This window comes from Salmo salar, chromosome 03 (genome assembly GCF_965601325.2).
Source record: "Salmo salar chromosome 03, fSalSal1, whole genome shotgun sequence".
Lineage (NCBI taxonomy): Eukaryota > Metazoa > Chordata > Actinopteri > Salmoniformes > Salmonidae > Salmo > Salmo salar.
In genome coordinates this window covers 13,567,083-13,588,491 of record NC_138293.1, presented here as the reverse complement: position 1 = coordinate 13,588,491, position 21,409 = coordinate 13,567,083, and the positions used below count along the sequence as shown (strand labels likewise).

General features: G+C 44.2%; 1 long non-coding RNA gene across 1 annotated transcript in view; it reads left to right on the top strand.

Moving 5' to 3' along the window:
• Positions 1–11,593, top strand: part of LOC145877548 (uncharacterized) — a 35,232-nt gene extending 23,639 nt beyond the window's left edge. The window contains exon 3 of the long non-coding RNA XR_014391841.1: positions 10,986–11,593. This is a non-coding gene — a long non-coding RNA (uncharacterized LOC145877548). The remainder of the gene's footprint in view (positions 1–10,985) is intronic.
• Positions 11,594–21,409: the final 9,816 nt, after the last annotated feature.

Sequence of the window (21,409 nt, the reverse complement as noted above, 5' to 3'; positions counted from 1 at the left end):
TTTGTAAAAAAAAAAAACAATTATACTGGTTATTTCACCTTTATATAACCAGGTAGGCTAGTTGAGATCAAGTTCTCATTTGCAACTGCGACCTGGCCAATATAAAGCAAAGCAGTTCGACACATACAACAACACAGAGTTACACATGAAATAAACAAAACATACAGTCAATAATACAGTAGAAAACAAAAAGTCTATATACAGTGAGTGCAAATGAGGTAAGATAAGGGAGTTAAGGCAATAGTAGGCAAATGTAACTAAAAGTAATCTTCATTTATCATGAGAGGGCCATAAACAATAACTAGTAATGCTGTATAGGCCTACTCAAAGAAAGGCTAAAATCTCACCTTTCTCTTAAACATATATTTTATACATTGTTGAGGTATAGTCACTTTTGAGGACACAAGCTCTAGTACACAGTACAAATTGGATACAAATATGAAAATATAAAGTATTTTATACGATGTATTTCCTATTCAACAAAACTGCATGAATAAGTCTTGAAATTAGGTTATATGCTTTCTAAATATAGCATGATCAAATTATAAAAAATGACTAAGTATAAGATGTCAACTTCCTTATAACTGTAATATACATATCTGTATGTTTAGTGTTAGATAAAATGTGCATATTTTCTAAAGGTCTCTCTTGATCAAAACGTCGGCCCCCACCGCTGTGAATGTTTTACAGAGCTCTAGCTTAGCTTCCCGAACTCCTTAAGAACTTGCCTTTCATCTCATATTAATATTGTCCCTCTATGACAAACAAACTGTTTTTGATTCAAATCTATTAATTATTTGAGATGAATGGCTATAAATCGATCTCTGAATGTGATAGCCGTTATGAAAACACGCTGTCCTGCTGCGCTACGATGTAACGATTGCAAGCATGTGCGTTGTCAGTGGCTGTGATGTTTACGTTTCAGCCAGTAGTTGATGGACAGTCAGAAGAAAAAATTCAATTGTAGGAGGGACATCCTAGCTTTAAGTGCTTTCAGATTTCACATCCTAAGTCACACTGGCTCAGGAAAAATTATTCTGTGTCCGTGGGAACCCGGGACTCAACGCAAGCCATTTCGATCTATGGAATCCACAGATCGAGTTATAAGTGACAAAACGGAACCGGTACCAGAACCACCTAAAAAGGGGACCTTACACCTAAGAGGTTTTAACTAAAGGGCTCCTAGGCAATAGCAGACAAGACAACAACAAAACGATTCACCCTGAATTCAACTCACAGAGGATTTTTAAACCTGTTCAAAAATATTTAAAAGAAACTGTTCAAAAACATAATTAGCCCTGACTAATAATTGTTTAAAAAAAAAATATATATATATATATATATATATATAAAAAAAAATATATATATATATATATATATATATATATAAAACCAGTGTGTGATTGTATTTGGAGACAGCAGAATAATTAGTAAAAATATATATATATTTTTTAAATCCCCTAAATCTACACACAATACCTCTTAATGATAAAGCAAAAACAGGTTTTTGGAATTTTTAGCAAATTTATAACAAATACAAATCCGAAATATCACATTTACATAAGTATTCAGACCCTTTACTCAGTACTTTGTTGAAGCACCTTTGGCAGCGATTACAGCCTCGAGTCTTCTTGGGTATGACACTACAAACTTGGCACACATGTATTTGGGGAGTTCCTCCCATTCTTCTCTGCAGATCTTCTCAAGCTCTGTCAGGTTGGACGGGGAGCGTCGCTGCCCAGCTATTTTCAGATCTCTCCAGAGAAGTTCGATCAGGTTCAAGTCCGGGCTCTGGCTGGGCCACTCAAGGGCATTCAGAGACTTGTCCCGAAGTCACTCCTGCATTGTCTTGGCTGTGTGCTTAGGGTCATTGTCCTGTTGGAAGGTGAACTGTCACCCCCAGTCTGAGGTCCTCAGCGCTCTGGAGAAGGTTTTCATTAAGAATCTCTCTGTACTTTGCTCAGTTCATCTTTCCCTCGATCCTGACTAGTCTCCCAGTCCCTGCCGCTGAAAAACATACCCAAAGCATGATGCTACCACCATCAAGCTTTAGGTATGGTGCCAGGTATCCTCCAGACATAACGCTTGGCATTCAGGCCAGAGAGTTCAATCTTGGTTTCATCAGACCAAAGAATCTTATTTCTCATAGTCAGAGTCCTTTAGGTGCCTTTTGACAAACTCCAAGAGAGCTGTCATGTGCCTTTTACTGAGGAGTGGCTTCCGTCTGGAATACTAGATTGGGTTTCCGTTACATAGAGGAGAAAGTCATCTGCATACAGAGACCTTATTTAGAGTATCTTTAGTATTATAGCTGTGTATTGTTGCGTGAGATCTGATCGCTTGAGTGAGAGGTTCAACCGCTAGAGCAAAAAGCAGAGGCGACAACACACAACCCTGCCTTGTCCCTCTATGATGGTTAAATCGGGTCGACAATGATTGGTTATTGAGTATTCTCGCAGAGGGGTTCCTATATAGAAGCTGGATCCATTTTATGAACCCGATAGGACCACTCAACTTGGTCAATGGCCTTTTCGACGTCAAGAGATATAACGGCAAGGTCCACGTTGGGTAATCTCTGAGAATACATAATGTTGAAGAGGTGCCTGAGATTGAAGAAAGAGTTTCTGTTGGGGGTAAAGCCGGTCTGGTCTGAATGGACCCATTTGCCCATTAAAGTGCTAAGCCTGTTAGCCAGAGTTTTTGCTAAGATCTTCTGGTCTGTATTGAGGAGAGATATTGGTCTGTATGACCCTACTTCCGTATCTTTACCCTTTTTATGTATAACTCTAATAACCACCTTATACAAGGTAGGTGGGAGAGCTCCATCCTCATTGGCCTGAACAAACAATTTGTACAGGTAGGGAGAATATGCCCAGAACTCACTTTGTCACTCCTCCACCGGGCTGACTCCCTTTCAATGTGTCCTGGGATATCAGCCGGCCCTGGCTCCATGGACTCCGAACCAGACCGATGCCCCTGCAGTGGAAGAGTGGTTCCGGCGCGCAGAGGAGGTGTGGATCAGAGCCCCCGGTTTGTGGGGCCCTTCAATGTCCTCCAGAGGGTCAAAAGGGTAACCTATCATCTAAAACTCCCTACCAACTACCGGATCTCACCCTCCTTTCATGTTTCCTTCCTCAGGCCGGTGGTATCTGGTCCCCTGGCTTAAGCCGTCCCCCTCGACACCCCTCCGCCTCCCCTGGACATCGAGGGGACCCCAACCTATGCTCTTAGGGCCCTCCTGGACTCCCAATGTCGTGGGGGTCGACAACAGTACCTGGTGGACTGAGAGGGTACGGTCTCGAAAAGCGCTCTTGGGTCCCGGTGGCGGACATCTTGGACCCCAAAATCATCCGGGATTTCCATCTCCACCGTCCCTCTGGGCCGTCCTCCTGGCCAGCGTTGTACTGCGGCTGGAGCCGCGTGTTGGGGGGGGGGTACCGTCTCGCCTACTCCTGCTGCCTCCCTCCCTCAGGCGCTCGATGTCCATCATTACGCACACCTGGTCATCATTTACTCTGTGATTACCCCCTCTTTATTTAGCCCTGAGTTCTCTCACGTTCTGTATCATTTCTTTATTAAACTCACCTTCTGCACCTGCTTCCTGACTCCTGGCGTATTAAGTTACACTGGAGTAAAAGTGCTGTTGGTTTTATCTTTAAAGTTCAGTTTTTCAACAGAGGTCTTCCCTTCTGTCCACACTCAGTGCCGGTAAATGTAAAATATTATAGGCTGTCTAGGAGTGACTTTATGGTACAATCTTCTCTTTTTACTGTACTGTAGATCTGACCAAATCTGTTCGGCACCTGCGTGTGCTCACATGACAGCATATGTTTGACTGTGCTACAGGATTCAGTACATTGTGTGCCTTGCATTCACTTCCTCCTGGAGTGTCAGTAAGAAGTGTTGTACAGAATCACCCTTACAGTAACTTCAGAAAGAATTCACATCCCTTGACTTTTTCCAAATTTTGTTGTGTTACAGCCTGAATTTGGATTGAATTGAGATTTTGTGTCACTGGCCTACACATACATTTTTACAAATGTATAAAAAAAACATGTCTCAAGTCAATAAATATTCAACCCCTTTGATATGGCAAGCCTAAAAGTTCAGGAGTGAAAATGTGCTTAACAAGTCACATAATAAGTTGCATGGACTCACTCTTTGCGAAATATTAGTGTTTAACCTGATGTTTGAATGACTACCTCATCTCTGTACCCCACACATACAATCATCTGCAAGGTCTTTCAATCGAGCAGTGAATTGCAAACACAGATTAAACCACAAAGATCAAAATGTAAACAAGCAGACATTGAATATCCCTTAGAGCATGGCGTAGTTATAAACCGCGCCCAAGTGCGCAGTGGTCTAAGGCACTGCATCTCAGTGCAAGAGGTGTCACCACAGTTCCTGGTTTGAATCCGGGCTGAATCATATCTGGCCGTGATTGGGAGTCCTATAGGACGGTGCACCATTGGCCCAGTGTCGGCTGGGCTAAGAATTTGTTCTTAACTGACTTGCCTAGTGATATAAAGTTTGGGAAGGACTAGGAAGTTTTTGGGGGGATAAAAAGCCAAGCAAAGAAAAAACTGGTTCAGTCTGCTGTCCAACAGACACTGGGAGACAAATTCACCTTTCCGCAGGACAATAAACTAAAACACAAGGCCAAATATACACTAAAGTTGCTTACCAAGACAACATTGAATGTTCCTGAGTGGCCTAATTACAGCTTTGACTTATATCGGCTTGAAAATCTATGGCAAGATTTGAAAATAGCTGTCTAGCAATGATCAACAACTAATTTGATAAAGCTTGGAAGAATTGTAAAAAAAATTATCCCGGTATGCAAATCTCTTAGAGATTTACCCAGAAAGGCTCACAGCTGTATTCGCTGTCAAAGATCATTCTAACATGTATTGACTCGGGTGTGAATACCTATGTAAATGAGATATTTCTGTATTTCATTTCAATAAATGCGTAAACATTTCTATAAACATGTTTTCACTTTGTCATCATGGGGTATTGTGCGTAGATGGGTGTGAGAAAATAAATGTCATCCATTTTGAATTCATGTTGTAGCCTAACACAACAAAATGTGGAATAAGACAACTGTCATGCCCTGACCTTAGATCCCTTTTATTCTCTATTTGGTTAGGTCAGGGTGTGACACGGGTGGGAAATCTATGTTTCTATTTCTTTGTTGGCCTAGTATGGTTCCCAATCAGAGATAGCTGTTGGTCGGTGTCTCGGATTGGGGATCATACTTAGGCAGCCCTTTTTCCCACCTTAGATTGTGGGATCTTGTTTGTGTGTAGTTGCTTTCTGCACTGCATATAGCTTTATGTTATTTTTTTTGTGTATATATATTTTTTTCCGGTGTTGTTTTTAATAAAAGTAAAATGTACGCCTACCACGTTGCACCTTGGTCTCATTCCAACAACGAGCGTAACAACGGGTATGAATACGTTCTGAAGGCACTGTAATCACTATTGCTATGGTATTGATAATATAATTCATAATATAATTGATATACATATTTTAATTAAGAATGTTATTTTGATTAATTTATTCATACTATTCAACCTTCCACAAGATATAGTCCCGACACAAATCTAGGGTTGTTACCCAAGCTGGCTGGTCATTCGTTCTATTGGTTCAGTTGCCAGAGACGCGATCCAGTCGTTCAGTCTTTTTGTTCTGTATCTATGGACACGACCCAGTCGTTTGTTCTAAATGTTCCATTGCCATACTGGCTGACAACGTTCTTATCCCTTGCTTGCTAGCTAGTCAACTACGGCTAACTTACAGTCACGTCAAACAGTGAAGCCAAAATAACAACAAAGTACAGTAGTTGCATTTGCGTTTAAGCTGTTTCTTAGTGGCATTTATTTGGATATATCCATAACAATGAGCTAATGATGCACGATTTCGCCTGGTGTAGAAAATGAGCTCTCTCGTCAGGACACTTGTTCAGAGGAGCCAACACAGTCAACATAGTCACTTCAAACTGAGGCTGGAAAGATAGTAAACCAGCTGAACTTTTGTTTCATTTACCTGTTTTCTATTGATAGTTCTTTGTATATATCCTTAAAAATGATGCTGATTCATGATTTCGACTGGTTGAGAAAAGCTGCCTGCCCGTCTGTCTCATCCCGACTCCCGACATGTTCATTACTATGGGACAGCTGGAGATCCAATTTGTATATTGAAACAATGTTGCAAATGTTGGAGAGACAGACAGCAAGCTTTATACTAATAAGCGTTATACTAATCTCTGCTGTTGACAACTAAATGTTAGTCTAAAAGAAATGTGAGATAATGTCTAGATGCTTTTTATAGTGGAGATCAAGTTCATAACTTGCCTGGCTGGGCTGATGAGACAGTGGATTGCGCAGTCAGATGTAACAAAGTAAATAGTCATTTTAAAGTCATAGATTTAGCCAGTGGTAATTTGTGGAATAGACTCCCGGCTGGAATGCGGTTTTAAACAATCAGCCTTCAGGATTAGACACACCTTTTGTATAAATGTACAATATCCTGTAGATCAAGCATTGGAATCACCCCTACATCTCCGTGGCTGGTGTGTGTGTGTCCATCACCACTAATGTAAACAATCAGAATACAGGCATGTATTGTACCTGTTCTTCCCCCCAGAGCCAGGCACTAGCATCACCCCTACATCTCCGTGGCTGGTGTGTGTGTGTCCATCACCACTAATGTAAACAATCAGAATACAGGCATGTATTGTACCTGTTCTTCCCCCCAGAGCCAGGCACTAGCATCACCCCTACATTTCCGTGGCTGGTGTGTGTGTGTCCATCACCACTAATGTAAACAATCAGAATACAGGCATGTATTGTACCTGTTCTTCCCCCCAGAGCCAGGCACTAGCATCACCCCTACAGCTCTGTGTTAGCGTGTGTCACGACTTCCGCCGAAGTCGGTCCCTCTCCTTGTTCGGGCAACGTTCGGCGGTCGACGTCACCGGCTTTCTAGCCACCGCCGATCCACTTTTAATTTTCCATTTGTTCTGTCTTTGTCTTACACACCTGGCTTCACTCAACCAATCACTTGTTTATTATTTAACCCTCTGTTCCCCATGTTGTGTTTGTGAGTGATTGTTTGTTGTAATTCGGCCCGTCTTTGTGGGCTCGGTATGTTACTTTGTATATTTGTCTTTTTGAGTAAAAGAACGTTGATTACTCATAACTGCTGTCCTGCGCCTGACTCTCTACACCAGCTACACACAGGACCCTTACAGAATCACTCACCTGAAGAATGGGGTCAGTAGGAGCAGACGTCCTCCCTGTTGCAGTGGAGGAGCGCGTTCAGCAGCATGTGACCATGTTGCAACGTCTGGGCACCGCCATGGAGCGCGTGCTGCAGACAATGGATCGTTGGGAGAGAGGAGGAGGCTTTCCAGTACCTCCACCAGCTCTACTACAGCCGGTCCCACTGTCCACCCCTCCTTCACCTGGTCCCAACGGGATTCGACTCGCGCTCCCAAGGGAGTATGATGGGACGGCTGCCGGATGCCAGGGGTTTCTACTCCAGCTGGAGCTCTATCTGGCGACCGTCCACCCGGCTCCTTCGGGGCGTGAGAGCGTGTCCGTCCTCGTCTCCTGCCTCTCAGGCAAAGCCCTGGAGTGGGCCAACGCCGTATGGAGTGAGGGAGACGAGGCGTTGGACCATTACGCAGAGTTCACCCGCCGCTTTCGGGCAGTGTTCGACCACCCACCTGAGGGTTGAGCGGCGGGTGAACGTCTGTTCCACCTGAGGCAGGGGACGAGGAGCGCACAGGATTTCGCCTTGGACTTCCGGACCCTGGCTGCCAGCGCGGGATGGAACGACAGGGCCCTGATCGATCACTACCGGTGCAGTCTGCATGAGGACGTCCGTCAGGAGTTGGCCTGCCGAGACACCACCCTCACATTGGACCAGCTGGTGGACCTGTCCATCCGGCTGGACAACCTGCTGACTGCCCGCGGACGTCCGGATCGGGGCCTGTCAGTTCCATCCCCCAGCACCTCCGCTCCGACGCCCATGGAGCTGGGAGGTGCTGCACTTAGGGCGACCGGGGGAGGGGCCATTCCCTGCACCATCTGTGGCCGCAGAGGGCACACTGCTGGTCGGTGCTGGGGGGGTTCTTCAGGGAGTCAAGGCAGCAGGCAGGGCACTGTCGTGTCACCCCAGGTGAGTCGGCACCAGGCTCACCCAGAACCCCCTGTTGCTTACATGTATGTGTTTATTTCATTTCCTGAGTTTTCCCCGCATTCCCAGCATAAGGCGCTAGTAGATTCAGGCGCAGCTGGGAATTTTATTGACCGTTCATTTGCCCATAGTTTAGGGATTCCCCTTGTTCCTGTGGATATGCCCTTCCCTGTGCACGCCCTAGATAGTCGACCATTAGGGTCAGGGCTGTTTAGGGAGGCCACCGCTCCACTAGACATGGTTACGCAGGAGGGTCATAAGGAGAGAATCAGTCTCTTCCTTATTGATTTTCCTGCCTTTCCAGTGGTGCTGGTCTTACCCTGGTTGGCCTGTCATGACCCCACAATTTCGTGGCAACAGAGGGCTCTCAAGGGGTGGTCACGAGAGTGCTCAGGGAGGTGTGTGGGGGTTTCCATCGGTGCGACTACGGTGGAAAGTCCAGACCAAGTCTCCACCGTGCACATCCCCTCAGAATATGCCGATTTGGCTCTCGCCTTCTGTAAGAAGAGGGCGACTAAATGACCACCTCATCGACGGGGGGATTGTGCGATAAACCTCCTGGTAGACGCAGCACTTCCCAGGAGTCACGTGTATCTTCTGTCACAGGAGGAGACAGTGGCTATGGAAACATATGTCTCCGAATCCCTGGGGCAGGGATACATTCGGCCCTCCACTTCACCTGCCTCCTCAAGTTTATTTTTTGTGAAGAAGAAGGATGGGGGTCTGCGCCCGTGTATTGACTATCGAGGTATCAATCAGATCACTGTGAGGTACAGCTACCCGCTGCCTCTCATTGCCAGTGCGATCGAGTCAATGCACGGGGCGCGCTTCTTCACAAAATTGGATCTCAGGAGCGCTTACAACCTGGTGCGTATCCGGGAGGGGGACGAGTGGAAGACGGCATTTAGTACCACCGCGGCACTATGAGTACCTCGTCATGCCGTATGGGTTGATGAATGCTCCATCAGTCTTCAAGGCCTTTGTTGATGAGATTTTCCGGGACTTGCACGGGCAGGGTGTAGTGGTGTATATCGACGACATTCTGATATACACACGCCGAGCATGTGTCCCTGGTGCGCAGGTTGCTTGGTCGACTGTTGGAGCATGACCTGTACGTCAAGGCTGAGAAATGTCTGTTCTTCCAACAGTCCGTCTCCTTCCTAGGGTACCGCATTTCCATGTCAGGGGTGGAGATGGAGAGTGAATGCATTTCAGCCGTGCGTAATTGGCCGACTCCCACCACGGTAAAGGAAGTGCAGCGGTTTCTAGGGTTTGCCAACTACTACCGGAGGTTTATCCAGGGTTTTGGTCAGGTAGCAGCTCCCATTACCTCACTGCTGAAGGGGGGACTGGTGCGGCTGCAGTGGTTGGCTGAGGCGGACAGGGCTTTTGGTCACCTGAAGGCTCTGTTTACCTCGGCTCCCGTGCTGGCTCATCCGGATCCCTCTTTGGCGTTCATAGTGGAGGTGGACGCTTCCGAGGCTGGGATAGGAGCCGTGCTCTCTCAGCGCTCAGGCACACCACCAAAGCTCCGCCCTGTGCTTTCTTTTCGAAGAAGCTCAGCCCGGCGGAGCGAAACTATGATGTGGGGGACCGGGAGCTGTTGGCTGTTGTCAAGGCTCTGAAGGCGTGGTGACATTGCCTTGAGGGGGCTAAACACCCTTTTCTCATCTGGACTGACCACCGCAATCTTGAGTACATCCGGGCGGCGAGGAGACTGAACCCTCGCCAGGCAAGGTGGGCTATGTTCTTTACCCGTTTTGTTTTCACTCTATCCTACAGACCAGGTTTCCAGAACGCTAAGGCAGACGCACTGTCCCGGATGTATGACACAGAGGAGCGGTCCATGGATCACACTCCCATACTTCCGGCCTCTTGCCTGGTGGCACCGGTGGTGTGGGAGCTGGACGCGGACATCGAGCAGGCGTTATGCACAGAGCCCACTCCCCCCAGTGTCTAGCTGGGCGCCTGTACATTCCGTCTGCTGTCCGCGACCGTTTGATCTATTGGGCCCATACGTCACCATCCTCTGGTTATCCTGGCATCGGTCGGACGGTGCGTTGCCTTAGTGGGATGTACTGGTGGCCCACCTTGGCCAAGGACGTGAGGGTTTATGTTTCCTCCTGCTCGGTGTGCGCCCAGTGCAAGGCTCCCAGGCACCTGCCCAGAGGGAAATTACAACCCCTACCCGTTCCACAACGGCCGTGGTCGCACCTGTTGGTGGACTTCCTGATGGATCTTCCTCCCTCACAGGGCAACACCACAATCCTGGTCGTTGTGGATTGGTTTTCTAAGTCCTGCCGTCTCCTCCCTTTGCCCGGTCTCCCTACGGCCCTACAGACTGTGGAGGCCCTGTTCACACACGTCTTCCGGCACTACGGGGTGCCTGAGGACATAGTTTCTGATCGGGGTCCCCAGTTCACGTCCAGGGTCTGGAGAGCGTTTATGGAACGTCTGGGGGTCTCGGTCAGCCTCACCTCAGGTTTTCACCCCGAGAGTAACGGTCAGGTGGAGAGAGTAAACCAGGATGTGGGTAGGTTTCTGCGGTCATATTGCCAGGACCGGCCGGGGGAGTGGGCAGCGTTCATCCCCTGGGCAGAGACGGCCCAAAACTGGCTCTCGACCCGAAACCTGCCCCTCTACCTGCCCTGCCGGAAGCTGGGTCCGCGGTTTGTGGGGCCATTTAAAGTCCTGAGGAGACTGAACGAGGTTTGCAACAGGTTACAGCTTCCCCCAGGTTATCGTATTAATCCCTTGTTCCATGTGTCTCTCCTCAGGCCGGTGGTGGCTGGTCCACTACAGGAATCTGAGGTGCGGGAGGTTCCTCCGCCCCCTCTGGACATCGAGGCGGCCCCGGCGTATGCTGTTCGAGCCATCCTGGACTCGATGCGTTGGGCGAGGGGCCTTCAGTACCTCGTGGAGTGGGAAGGGTACGGTCCGGAGGAGAGATGCTGGGTGCCGGTGGAGGACGTCCTGGACCCTTCGTTGCTGCGGGATTTCCACCGTCTCCATCCGGATCGCCCTGCGCCTTGTCATCCGGGTCGTCCCCGAGGTCGGTGTCGGCACACTGCTGGAGCTGCGCGTCAAGTGGGGGTACTGTCACGACTTCTGCCGAAGTCGGTCCCTCTCCTTGTTCGGGCGACGTTCGGCGGTCGACGTCACCGGCTTTCTAGCCACCGCCGATCCACTTTTGATTTTCCATTTGTTCTGTCTTTGTCTTACACACCTGGCTTCACTCAACCAATTACTTGTTTATTATTTAACCCTCTGTTCCCCATGTTGTGTTTGTGAGTGATTGTTTGTTGTAATTCGGTCCGTCTTTGTGGGCTCGGTATGTTACTTTGTATATTTGTCTTTTTGATTAAAGGAAGGCTGATTACTCATATCTGCTGTCCTGCGCCTGACTCTCTATACCAGCTACACACAGGACCCTTACAGTATGTGTGTGTGTGCGTGTGTACATCGCCACTTACGTAACCAATAATTTTAAAATATAAAGGAAATGTTGTACATATAAATTTAAAAAATGATTTAGGCCCACACATTGGGGAAGGGGGTTAAAGTAAAAAATAAAATACAAAAACAATTAAAAACAAACAATCAGAATGTAAAAAAATAACATGAATTGAGGTAGCAACAACTCATTAAGGATAATGAAACAATGGTATGTACCAACAGTGCATTCGAAAGTATTCAGACCCCTTGACTTTTTCCACATTTTATTACATTGCAGCCTTATTCTAAAATGGATTAAATAAAAAAAATCTCTGCAATTTACACACAATACCCCATAGTGACAAAGCAAAAACAGATTTTTTGAAATTTTTGCAAATGTATCAAAAAATATAATTCATATTTACATAAGCATTCAAACCCTTTGCTTAGAGACTCAAAATTGAGCTCAGGTGCATCCTGTTTCCATTGATCATCCTTGAGATGTTTCTACAACTTGATTGGAGTACACCTGTGGTAAATTCAATTGATTGGACATGGTTTGGAAAGGCACACACCTGTCCATATCTTATCCCACAGTTGACAGTGCATGTCTGAGCAAAAACCAAGCCATTTTTTCTTAATTTTATTTTTTTTCACCTTTATTTAACCAGGTAGGCCAGTTGAGAACAAGTTCTCATTTACAACTGCGACCTGGCCAAGATAAAGCAAAGCAGTGCGACAAGAAACAACAACACAGAGTTACACATGGGATAAACAAAAGTACAGTCAATAACACTATAGAAAAATCTATATACAGTGTGTGCAAATGGAGTAAGGCGGTAAGGCAGTAAATAGGCCATAGTAGCGAAATAATTACAATTTAGCAAATGAACACTGGAGTGATAGATGTGCAGATGATGATGTGCAAGTAGAAATACTGCTGTGCAAAAGAGCAAAAAAGTAAATAAAAACAATATGGGGATGAGGTAGATAGTTGGATGGGCTATTTACAGATGGGCTATGTACAGCTGCTGTGATCAGTAAGCTGCTCAGATAGCTGATGCTTAAAGTAAGTGAGGGAGAAATAAGTCTCCAACTTCAGCGATTTTTGCAGTTCGTTCCAGTCATTGGCAGCAGAGAACTGGAAGGAAAGGCGGCCAAAAGGGGTGTTGGCTTTGGGGATGACCAGTGAGATATACCTGCTGGAGCGCGTGCTACGGGTGGGTGTTGTTATGGTGACCAGTGAGCTGATATAAGGCAGAGATTTACCGAGCAAAGACTTATAGATGACCTGGAGCCAGTGGGTCTGGCAACGAATATGAAGCGAGGCCCAGCCAACGAGAGCTTACAGGTCGCAGTGGTGGGTAGTGTATGGGGCTTTGGTGACAAAACGGATGGCACTGTGATAGACTGCATCCAGTTTGCTGAGTAGAGTGTTGGAGGCTATTTTGTAAATGACATGGCCGAAGTCGAGGATCGGTAGGATGGTCAGTTTTACGAGGGTATGTTTGGCAGCCTGAGTGAAGGAGGCTTTGTTGCGAAATAGGAAGCCGACTAGATTTCATTTTGGATTGGAGATGCTTAATGTGAGTCTGGAAGGAGAGTTTACAGTCTAACCAGACACCTAGGTATTTGTAGTTGTCCACATATTCTAAGTCAGAACAGTCCAAAGTAGTGATGCTAGTCGGGCGGGCGGGTGCGGGCAGCGATCGGTTGAAGAGCATGCATTTAGTTTTACTAGCGTTTAAGAGCAGTTGGAGGCCACGGAATGAGTGTTGTATGGCATTGAAGCTCGTTTGGAGGTTTGTTAACACAGTGTCCAAAGAAGAGTCAGATGTATACAGAATAGTGTCGTCTGCGTAGAGGTGGATCAAGGAATCACCAGCAGCAAGAGCGACATCATTGAGATATATATATATCCCGAGAATTGAACCCTGTGGTACCCCCATAGAGACTGCCAGAGGTCTGGACAGCAGGCCCTCCGATTTGACACAATGAACTCTAACTGAGAAGTAGTTGGTGGAACCAGGCGAGGCAGTCATGAGGTCAAAGGAATTGTCCGTAGAGCTCCGAGATGGGATTGTGTCGAGGCACATATTTCTTTACATGTATTTTTATTTCACCTTTACATAACCAGGTAAGCCAGTTGAGAACATGTTCTCATTTACAACTGCGACCTGGCCAAGATAAAGCAAAGCAGTGCGACAAAAACAACAACGCAGAGTTACACATGGAGTAAACAAACGTACAGTCAATAACACAAGATCTGGGGAAGGATACCAAAACATTTCTGCAGGATTGAAGGTCCCCAAGAACACAGTGGCCTCCATCATTCTTATATGGAAGATGTTTGTAACCACCGAGATTCTTCCTAGAGCTGCCCGCCCGGCCAAACTGAGCAATCGTGGGAGAAGGGCCTTGGTCAGGGAGGTGACCAAGAACCCGATGGTCACTCTGCCAGAGCTCTAGAGTTCCTCTGTGGAGATGGGAGAACCTTCCAGATCTCTGCAGCACTCCACCAATCAGGCCTTTATGGTAAACTGGCCAATTGGAAACCACTCCTCAGTAAAAGGCACTTGACGGCCTGCTTGGAGTTTACCAAAAGGCAGCTAAAGAACGCTCAGACCATGAGAACCATCCCTACGTTGAAGTATGGTGGTAGCATCATGCTGTGGGGATGTTTTTCAGCGACAGGGACTGGGAGACTAGTCAGGATTGAGGAACAGATGAATGGAGCAAAGTACAGAGAGATTTACACTTTTTACATTTTTAGTCATTTAGCAGACGCTCTTATCCAGAGCGACTTACAGTAGTGAATGCATACATTTCATACATTTAAAAAAAAAAATATGTTACAATTTTTTTTGTACTGGTCTCCCGTGGGAATCGAACCCACAACCTTGGCGTTGCAAATACCATGCTCTACCAACTGAGCCACAGGGGATCCTTGATGAAAACCTGCTCCAGAGCGCTCAGGACCTCAGACTGGGGCGAAGGTTCACCTTCCAACAGGACAACGACCCTAAGCACACAGCTAAGACAATGCAGGAGTGCCTTCGGGACAAGTCTCTGAATGTCCTTGAGTGGCCCAGCCAGAGCCTGGACTTGAACCCGATTGAACATCTCTGGGCAGACCTGAAAATAGCTGTGCAGCAACGCTCCACGTCCAACCTGACAGAGCTTGGGAGGATCTGCAGAGTAGAATGGGAGGAACTCTCCAAATACAGGGTTGCCAAGCTTGTAGCATCATACCCAAGAGGACTCGAGGCTGTAATCGCTGCCAACAGTGCTTCAACAAAGTACTGAGTAAAGGGTCTGAATAAATGTGATATTTTTGTCTTGTATTTTTAATATATTTGCAAAACAAAAATATAAACCTGTTTTTGTTTAGTCATTATGGGCTATTGTGTGTAGATTGATGAGGGGGGGAAAAAACAATTTAATCAATTTTAGAATAAGGGTCTGAATACTTTCTGAATGCACTGTAGGTCACCATATATGCTGCCACAATTTAAATTAGATTTGATAGGATAAGTCATTCTGCCAATATAGTTAGATGGAGTTAGAGAGAGGAACAGACACATTGCTTTCCCACGGGAGCTGCTAAGAATCCATTCAATCTGATCTGAGATCAGATCAGAGACTGTGTCAGCATCCCAAATGGCACCCTATTCCTTATGTAGTGCACCTCTTTTTGACCAGGTCCCATATAGGGTTTCATTTGGGACTAGTGCCTAGTGATGCAGTAGATATGACATCATGGAAGTGACCACGCAGCAATGGATTTCTCTCAGGGATTGTCTGCTTCACACCCGACTTGAGATACCGTCCACATTGGCATCATCATGGTGTCTATACCTTCCATTGATTCAATGCTGTTGCACCCATCAACTGGTGTCATTGGACGGACAGTTTGGAAAACGGGTGTGTTTATCATAATTAAGTTGGAGCTATTGCCAACATTGACATTACAATGTTCTGCTCATTGATACACGAGGCTACTGCATTACTCCTCAACTAGTTTTATTGTGCTGTATAGGCAATTGGGCATTGTGCTGTATAGGCAATTGGGCATTGAGAATGTGCATGTGCCTCCTTAGCCAGCTTGAGGTATTTACTTTGCAATGAATGTGTTCAATTGACGCCCTACTGCCAACCACCTTAACAGGTTTCACTGGATCGACATTGAGAATGGGTATGTAATTAGCAAGTAAATGTAAATGTTTTTGAGTACTCAATGTCTGGTTGTCATGTACTATGAATCTTTAAAAAATTGGTCATGGTAGGTACTAAGACTGAAAGCCAAGAAATACACACACACACTTTCTCACACAACAAAACAGTTTTACAGTTTAATATTTCCATTTTAATCTGCACTTTGCTATCATTTATTTCCGGTAAGAAATTGTGTATAAAAATATATATCCTAAAAATCTGGGTTTTCCAACAGTTACTGGGTGCTTTACCGCAGAGCTGTATTTACACAGGCTTCAGTGGTTCACTAGGTGCCAAAAAAGCTATTGTAAATATTTTACATTTACTGTTGATTTAGTCATTCAACACATTCAGTCAACGAATTTAACAGACATAAATTCAATTAACTTTTGATACAATGGTACTAGATATACCATATGACTTCAATTCAATGACGAATCATGGTCTATAGTCAGGGATTAATACAGCAACAACAAAAAATCCTGTGATGGAAACTTAAGTCGATCTCAGATTGATGGTCTCACAAGCCACAGAGATGAAGGGGTGATGCTAGTGCCTGGTTCTAGGGGATATAGTACATGGAAGTCTGCGTGACGTAAATTCATAATGCCCTCGAAGCCGGTGTTTGGAGGATACATTGACACAGTTTGCCAGCCCGAGACGAAACAACACCCATGTCAATATATCCTCCAAACACCGGCTTCTCTGGCATTATCACTTAAGTAAACAGCAGATGGAAGTTTGTGTGATGTGCAGCTGAACACACAACACATGGCATACTGGAGAACGCTTAAGGTGAGAGTGATAACAGCGAAACATGTGCCTGTGTGTGTGTCCGTGCGTGTGCGTGTGTGTGTGTTTCCATGCCCACACCTTTGTTAATAGCTACTATGACAACCCAGGTGGAAAAAGTACCCAATTGTCATACTTGAGTAAAAGTAAAAATACCTTAATAGAAAATGACTCAAGTAAAAGTAAAAGGCACACAGTAAAATTCTACTTGAGTAAAAGTATTTGGTTTAAAATATACTTATGTATCAAAAGTAAAAGTATAAATCATTTGAAATTCCTTCTATTAACCTCTACGTACGGGATGGGTGTCCCTAAACTGGGATGGTTGTTGTTAACGTGCGATAATGTGACTAGAATGTTGTTGTATACAACAGCCAACTTTCCGGGACATAGACATGTCTTGTATGGGCAGAAAGCTTAAATTCTTGTTAATCTAACTGCAGTGTCCAATTAACAGTAGCTATTACAGTGAACAAATACCTTGCTATTGTTTGAGGAGAGTGCACAACAACAAAAAACTTTTATCACGGCAACTGGTTTGATACATTCACCGCTGAGGGTCCCAGAGATAAAATGTAGCTTAGTTTTGTTTGATAAAATCAATTTTTATGTTCCAATGTAGGAAATGGGGTCTACAGTTTGACCCCACTGCTGTCTCTGGCTGCACACCCACCCCGACCGGCCGTCTAGATGTGTGAAAGTTAGTGTATAAGCTAACGATCTACAATTTAAGACATTCCTGGGGGTGTGTAAACTTAAATGTTTTATTACGATAGCATTTGTGTATGTTCTCTATAGTTATGTACTTCAAAATGTATCAATTGACCAATTCCACACATTTGGGTAAACTCCTGGCAGACTTGATACAACATTTTGTGCAGTAATATAATTCTTCACTGGATCAGTCTGAAACTTTGCCCACACACTGCTGCCGTCTGCTGGCCAAAATCTAAATTACACCTAGACTCCTATCTGAAAGTATGGCCTTTCTCCTGCATTTCAAAGATTAATTTAATTTATTTTTAAATATGCATTTTTTTGTTTGTATTGTCTTTTACCCGATCTAATGTGTTATATTCCTCAACATTAATTTAAAATCTCCACAAACTTCAAAGTGTTTCCTTTCAAATGGTATCAAGAATATGCATATCCTTGCTTCAGGTCCTGAGCTACAGGCAGTTAGATTTGGGTATGTCATTTTAGGCGAAAATTGGAAAAAAAGGGTACGATCCTTTAAGCAAACCAGTTGGCACCATTTTCTCGTTTTTTTTTTTTACGGAAAGCCAGGGGCACACGCCAACACTCAGACATCATTTACAAACTAAGCATGTGTGTTTAGTGAGTCCGCGAGATCAGAGGCAGTAGGAATGACCAGGGATGTTTGGTTGATAAGTGAGTGAATTTGACTATTTTCCTGTCCTGCTAAGCACTCAAAATGTAGTGAGTACTTTTGGGTGTCAAGGAAAATTAATGGAGTATAAAGTACAATATTTTCTTAAGGAATGTAGTGAAGTAAAAGTAGGAAAAAATATAAATAGTGAAGTACAGATACCCCCAAAAAGTACTTAAGTAAAAATACTTTAAAGTACTACTTAAGTACTTTACACCACGTGTGTGTGTGTGCCCCATCAAAAGTAAAATGTTTACAGTGTTTTTCCGTGCCAACACCTTTATTAATAGCTTGTATGACAACCAAGTGAACCCACCATCAAGGATTTTCGTTCTATAACCTCGGTTAAAGATTAGATCCAATGTTTTAAAAGAACAAAGTTCCAACAACCATCATAGATAAAAGGGGTGTTTTAGAAATATGAGCTGGATTTACAACTGTGTAGGCTAGATTAACGAACACTCAACGAAGGAACAGTCAACTGATTATGATTGTGTTATTCTAATGTTTATATTATCAATTATTTTATCAATACCTTACCAATAGTGATTACAGTGCCTTCAGGACTTGGTCTTTTACCAAATAGGGCTATCTTCTGTATACCACCCCTACCTTGTCACAACACAATTGATTGGCTCAAACGCATTAAGAAGGAAAGAAATTCCACAAATTAACTATTAACAAGGCACTCCTGATAATTGAAATGCATTCCGAGTGACTACCTCATGAAGCTGGCTGAGAGAATGCCAAAAGTGTGCAAAGCTGTCATCAAGGCATAGGGTGGCTACTTTCAAGAATCTCAAATATAAAATATATTTTGAATTGATTAACACTTTTTTGGTTACTACATGATTCCATATGTGTTATTTCATAGTTTTGATGTCTTAACTATTATTCTACAATGTAGAAAATAGTAAAAATCAAGAAAAACCCTTGAATGAGTAGGTGCGTCCAAACTTTTGACTGGTACTGTAAGAAAGTCATGACCATTATGCTTTTAGGAAAAGAGGATAATTTTGTACATGTTTTAAACTGCGAGTGTGACTGATTCCAGTCCTCTTGATTAGGGGGTCCAGGGTCCTCCCCCAGGAGAATGTTTAAGCAGAAAGACTGAGAAGCTCAGTTCTGGTGACTTGTTAAAAGGACATTCTACTTCAAAATTAATTCAAATAAGATCATGCTGACACCATCTAAGATATAATTACCACTTCTAAAAATGGGCCTAATAACATACTGATAAAAATTATGCTAAAATTATTTGAACAGATTGGATATAGCCTATGCATGGTCTATATTATCAGATGTGCTATTAGCAATAAGCATTGTCACCTGTAGCCCAACTGTTGAAGAATAGTGGCTATAAAATCTGCATTCACCCCATTGGACACAACATCCTGTTTGTTATTATTATTATTCTACACATTTTGCCATGGGACGGCGAGAGGATTTTACAGCTAATTTCCCTCAAATCTACACATTTTGCCATATGTTGGAGAGAAATATTTGCAGTCTGTAATATGATATCTGAGTGAGACTGACAAAAACATTTATGGGGCCTCCCTGGCCGGTAATTCGACCATGATAACAAGTTTAGATAGCTGGCCGCTAAACTAATTTAGCAATCTAAAAAATGTAAGCTAACATGGGCTGACTATCAGTGACTGACATAACAAGAGAAAAACAGCTGGCCGCCAGTTGCCCATCACTGATCTCAGACAACGATCTAGCATTAGTGTTACTATCCTTTACCCAGTATTGGAAGGGAACAACCATCTAGGAGTAGTATAAGTATCCTGAACCCAGTAGGGAACAACCATCTAGGAGTACTATAACTATCCTGGACCCAGTAGGGAACAACCATCTAGGAGTAGTATAACTATCCTGGACCCAGTAGGGAACAACCATCTAGGAGTAGTATAACTATCCTGGACCCAGTAGGGAACAACCATCTAGGAGTAGTATAACTATCCTGGACCCAGTAGGGAACAACCATCTAGGAGTAGTATAACTATCCTGGACCCAGTAGGGAACAACCATCTAGGAGTAGTATAACTATCCTGGACCCAGTAGGGAACAACCATCTAGGAGTAGTATAACTATCCTGGACCCAGTAGGGAACAACCATCTAGGAGTAGTATAACTATCCTGGACCCAGTAGGGAACAACCATCTAGGAGTAGTATAACTATCCTGGACCCAGTAGGGAACAACCATCTAGGAGTAGTATAACTATCCTGGACCCAGTAGGGAACAACCATCTAGGAGTAGTATAACTATCCTGGACCCAGTAGGGAACAACCATCTAGGAGTAGTATAACTATCCTGGACCCAGTAGGGAACAACCATCTAGGAGTAGTATAACTATCCTGGACCCAGTAGGGAACAACCATCTAGGAGTAGTATAACTATCCTGGACCCAGTAGGGAACAACCATCCAGGACTAGTGTAACTATCCTGGACCCAGTACTTTTGGGGTGCAAGAATATCATAACATTTAACAGTAGAAAAAGTAGATCATGTAAATTGAAATAATTTTGAGTGTTGAATGTTATCATGATCAATTAGATATTGGAAATTAAATTAAAATGTTTCTACTTGTCTACTTGTGCTACTTGTCATATTTTTGGGTTTCTATTACCAGGTATGTGATGACCTTTTTAAGGTGACAGTACCTCTTTAAGGGCTCTGTTGCGCAGCTGTGCCTAAACCATGCTTAAAACTCTGGATGGAAACACTGCATTTGTAAAATGATGCCATGCGCAATTGAATTTTTAAAGAAATAAACGTGGTAGCAATGTAAAACTGCCCCCCCCCCCCCCCCCCTCTGAATAAGTTTCCCTCCTATGGCTCTCGAACACGCCTCGAGAGGAATATTTATCTCGCATAGAAAACACAACAACCGACGAGGGAAATAGGTCAACTGTTCTGTCGGGTGTCTGATTTTGTTATAATAAAACATTACATGTCAAAAATAGTACCTCTGGAAAGTTACAGAGTTAAAAGTATATGCTCTGAATCAGGGGCGAAAATCTGATATCAACTTTGGAGGGGACAATTACATTACATTTTCTCAAGAGCAATTCCTGAGGGGGACACCAAAAGTAGTGCTGTAACACATAGCCTACGTTTAATATGGTAAATGTATATTGAGGAACCAAAGAAATAAGGTGTTTGCCGTACTCCTAACTACCGGTACCCAAAACTACACAACTAATCCCAACAGCAATACCATTGCCTTTAACAAATCTTAGTTCAGTCACCAGTTTAAGTTGAGAGTGGGGGTATCCATGGCATTTTCCAATTATGTTCCTATTTTACAAGTCAAAAAAATTGAGAACCTTTCATAATGTTGCCAAACAAAGACTCAACA